This window comes from Echinops telfairi, unplaced genomic scaffold, assembly GCF_000313985.2.
Source record: "Echinops telfairi isolate 266 unplaced genomic scaffold, ASM31398v2 ScPeMD7_7421;HRSCAF=8459, whole genome shotgun sequence".
Lineage (NCBI taxonomy): Eukaryota > Metazoa > Chordata > Mammalia > Afrosoricida > Tenrecidae > Echinops > Echinops telfairi.
Window position 1 is genome coordinate 10637313 of NW_022111321.1, and position 4999 is coordinate 10642311.

The window sequence follows — 4999 nt, forward strand, 5'->3', positions numbered from 1 at the left end:
TGCCTGCGCATCTGACCTACCCCCACAAGTTAGAACATATACATTACAAACACAACTCCAATGGTCACATCTTTAGCTTCTAGTCTGCCTTGGTAAATGGACATTATGTGGAAACCACACAGAATTACAACTATAATGAGTCCTATAAAAGAAAGATAAATGATGTATGGAAGGGCTTCACTTGGTTTGAGGGCTGGGGGTGAGGTGGGGGTCAGTGACAGGTTCTCGCCATTGATTGAGTAGGGGACAACAAGAAGAAGAGGTGGGAGTTGAGCATGTTAACAGTCAGTGGTGTTGAGGGGAGAATGAAGTACTTAGGAACTCAAAGGGATCCTTGTGGCTGGATGTAATCAAGTAAGGAAAGGGAGATGAAGATTGGGATGTCTTTCTTTATTTGTTTAATAGCACTTGTTCTATATCAGGGTTACCTGGAAGTGCTTCGCCAGTGTTAATTGGTTGAATCCTTATGACAATCTCATAAGGTATGTAATAGCCGTGTGAACATAATGGACCATGCACCGGGTTACTAATCCCTTGGTCAGCAGTTGGAGACCACTAGCTGTGGGAGAAAAGCGAAGCTTTCTACTACCGCAAAGATTTCCAGACTTGAGAACCCTAAGGGACAAATCTACTCTGTCCAACTTGATCCAAGTCTCGATCAACTTGATGACAGTTTTTCTCAGTTGTATAAATGTGGACACTAAAGGGCAGATGTTTGTAATAAAAACAGGAAGTAATTTATTGGAAAACTGAAAAGCCATATAAAACATTTAAAAATGTGTCCTAAAAGTGATGAGAATTTGTAGAATGCTTTAAAGTATGGTAACGTTTCATCAAGGAAAGCTAGATATCCCTGATCAACGTCTGAACAAGAGCTGGGGAGTCAGATGCTTGGTCAGAGTGGGTGAGAAAATCAGATAGGAGGCTACCACGGGACCACATGAAAGGGTGGCACCAGGGCACTGGCAGTAGAAAACATGAAATGAAATGACTCAAAATTATTCCAAAGGTTGAATGCAAAAAGACGTAGGAGATGCATCAGGTATCATCTGGAACAGGGAAAGGGAAGAGTCAGAGATGTTGACGAGGTTTCCATCATAGATACAGTTTCATAGTGGGACTGTCAGGAACACAGGCCATGTCAGTAGGAATGGATAGTGGAAGGCAGACAAGAGCCATAAGTTTGCTTCAGTGTAATGAGTTTTAAATTCCTAGGATATAATTGTACAGAGATGCTGAGTGAATTTGGATTTGGAAGATCAAAACTCAGAAACAAAGTTTGTGAAAATTTTGAAGTTATTTATCACCTCTTCCACTTCCTTGTTTGTTCTTTAGACTTTAATATAGACGCAAAAGAGTGTAAGCTGGCATCTAACGCCCGGCTATCAAAAAGTATAGCGTCTGGGGTCTTAAAGGCTTGAAGGTAATCAAGCGGCCATCAAGCTCAGAAGCAACAGAGCCCACATGGAAGAAGCACACCAGCCTATGCAACCACGAGGTGTCGAAGGGATCAGGTGTAAGGCATCATCAGAACAAAAAATCTTACCATAGTGAATGATGGGGGGAGTGCGGAGTGGAGACCCAAAGTCCATTAGTAGGCAACTGGAGATCCCCTTGCAGAGGGGTCTCTGGGAGGAGATGAGCCAGTCAGGGTGCGATGTAACAATGATGAGAAATACAACTTTCCTCTAGTTCCTAAATGTTTCCTCCCCGCTCCCACTACCGTGACTGAATTCGATCTTGCAAGTCTGGCTAGACCAGAGGATGTACACTGGTACAGATAGGAACTGAAAATACAGGGAATCCAGGACGGATGAGCCCTATAGGACCAGTGGTGTGAGTGGCAAAACAGGGAGGGTAAAGGGAGAATGGGTAGGAAAGAGGGAACCGATTACATGGAACTGTGTGTGACCTCCTCCCTGGGGGACAGACAACCGAAAAGTGGGTGAAGGGAGATGTCGGACAGGGCAAGATATGACAAAATACCCATTTATAAACTATCAAGGGCTGATGAGGGAGGGGGGAGCGGGGAGGGAGGGGAAAAATGAGGACCTAATGTCGGGGGTTTAAGTGGAGAGAAAATGTTTTGAGAAACGATGTACAAATGCGCTTTACACAATTGATGTGTGTATGGATTGGGATAACAGTTGTATGAGCCCCTAATAAAATGTTTAAAAAAAAATTAAAAAAAAAAAAAAAGATGGCATCTAAGAAGCAACAATGTAATCCTAAAGGAGCCCTAGTGGGTATGCATTGAGCTGTTAACACGAGGTCCTCCCCATGGGACAAAGATGAGGATGCCTGTTCCCATCGAGATTTAAATCTTTGAAACCCCAAAGGTTTCCCTTCTAGGAGCGCTATCGGTTGGAATCGGCTCCATGGCAGTCAGAGCACTGATACAGTGCAGACACATAATGAGCATTCTGGGAATCTGGAGATTTCATTCAAATGATAGCATTGAGGATGCTGATGCTATCTCTGACTGCTGGTTGACAGGAAGCTCTTCAAGATGACCTACAGTTGGAGAAATGCAAGGTAATGACCAAAGAATCCTTCATTATCCGTTTGGGTTATTTTAGTGACTAAAATTGTTTGGAGCTTGTCTGCTGAGTTCCCAAGTAAACTTTAAGAAGGTCTTCACTCCAGCCTTACCTTAGATTTTAGTGTACTCCAAGACCTAACACAACTGGATCAATCCCACTGAGAGGTTTCTCCTAAAATCAAGAACCATGCTCTCTTTGAATCAGATTCTGTACTGAAGAGAAAGACAGATTGTTTTCCCTTCTCATCCTGCCTGTCTACAAAATGGAGCATCAAATGAGTGGATGCCTTGGAAAGGTAATTCCATCTGCGTCTTCTTTGTAAAAAGTGGTCATCATAATTTATCGCACCTAATAGCATTTTCTGAGAGGAGAGATTTGGAAGCCAGTGTGCTTCCTTCAATCCCATAATCTACTTGCTTTGTAATCTCTGAAGTTTATCCCCATCTGCTTTCTTGTATTTTCCAATTTTGGCTTTTCTTAGCCTTTGCTCCAAGTTTCCTTTTATTTTCTCCTCTTGTCATTAATGGATGTGTGACATAAACTTACTTTAATTGGAGCTGAAGATAGATATCTATGAAACACACACACATGTGTTGATGGCTATGACGCTGTATTAAAATTTACAAAAATTATGATTAGAAATGAACTTTTCTTTCATTTAGTAATCTCTGTTCTTTGAGTCTATATGGAGTATGAGCATGAATTCCAGGGCACTGAGTCTGCTCTGCGGCCAGAAGGCCATCTAAGAAGTCATTTCTATTTTTTACTCTTAGGTTAGTGTTAGGTAGATTTGCCCTCAGTTTCCTCAGGAGTTTAAACAAAATGATCTGCAAACTTCTTCTAGCATTAGGATGTTATGATTATGTATTTTTAAACCAAAAATATGGGTTTTAAAATAACACCAGCTTTTATAAGGGTGTAACTTATTTGAAGATTTTCTAGAAAAGACACTACTAGCTTATGAGATAACACAGATTCAGATTTCACAGTATAAGTACATGGAAAACAAAAGGATACCATAGCTTTTCCGCAGATAATGACCCACATAAATAATGAGCTCACACATACAATCACAAAGCATGTCTACAAAATTAATGTGTTCAGATGGCAAAAGTGTATGATATATGCATTATTTGTGTAAAAATATGATAACTGATGCTCTAAAATGTTATGTAATGTTCTCATATTATAAAAATTGTGCTTGGGAGATGGGTAGAAGTGGATTTCTTCCCCACGGCATATTAAAATTTTAATATAATGAAGATCAACTAGTAGACCCAAGAAGGCTCCATGCCTTCAAATCTCAGATTCTTTAAGAAAGATCAAGAGGCAAACTTAACCAGGGAAAGGCCAGATTAATGCCATACTCATGAAACATTGCTCACTTTGAAGGTACAACATACATGTTTTCATTGCTTTGTTTACTCTTTCTCTAGAAACATTTAGAATTTTCAAAGGATGATCAAAGGGGGAAAAGTAAGAGGAAAATGCTTGCTGTGACCAAAATGTCACTGGCAATGACTGTGAACACAATCTAAAAAGCTATGGGCTTCGCTCACAAAGCATGTGGACAAATACACTTTGTGATGAAAATAATCTAATGGAGATATGTCAGCAAGCACAAGAAAAAGCTTAAAGAAAATTGAAAAGTGCTTTCAAGAGGATTTGATTTCAGACCAAGGGGAACTTGAATAGTATACGTTTAGCCTTGGTCAGAGATATGTAACCCCCAAAAGACTTCTCCTATGGCATTGTTTCCAAACATTTAATCGAGCACTAAGGAATGAGGAGTCCTAGAAGGATAGTGGAGTTGCTAATTGCAAGGTCAGCCATTCAAACCCACAAGGCACTCCAAAGAAGAACGCACTTCTCTAGTCTTTTATATGTTCATAGCCTGAGAGACCCTACAAGGAGTTCTTCCCTGCCCTGTCGGCCAATGGGTGCTGGGTACTCCCCTAAATCAATGGCAGCGAGTATTGGGGATTTAGTGTGCCTTCTAATTAAAGTAATGAAAATTACACAGAAGTGAGGTAAAGTCTCCTATAATCTCACCTCTTGAGAGAGACTCGATCTTCCCATTTTGGTGTATTACTTTGCAATGGTGTAACGATGAGCCTTAGATGGAAAGAGGGTGTGATGGTCAGATTTTATGTGAACTTGACCAACCTTGGTGAAGGTAGTGGGGTAGCCATACCTATCAACCAGGTCGCAGCCTTATGGCTCTTTTTCGGTGGCGATCTTTTATACAACAGAGACCCCGAGCAGAACCAAGTTCTCTCTTGCTCCTTCTTCTGCTGGATCTGGATCCTACACCTGACTTGTCGATCTATTATTATATTGCCTCACTCATTGATCCCAGGAGCCACCAGGCTGTCAAACGTTGGTTCATTTCTGCTTTACATTTGCTAGCCTGTGACCCTCTTGCTTCATCTTCCTGCTTCCTGTTTGTCAGTGTC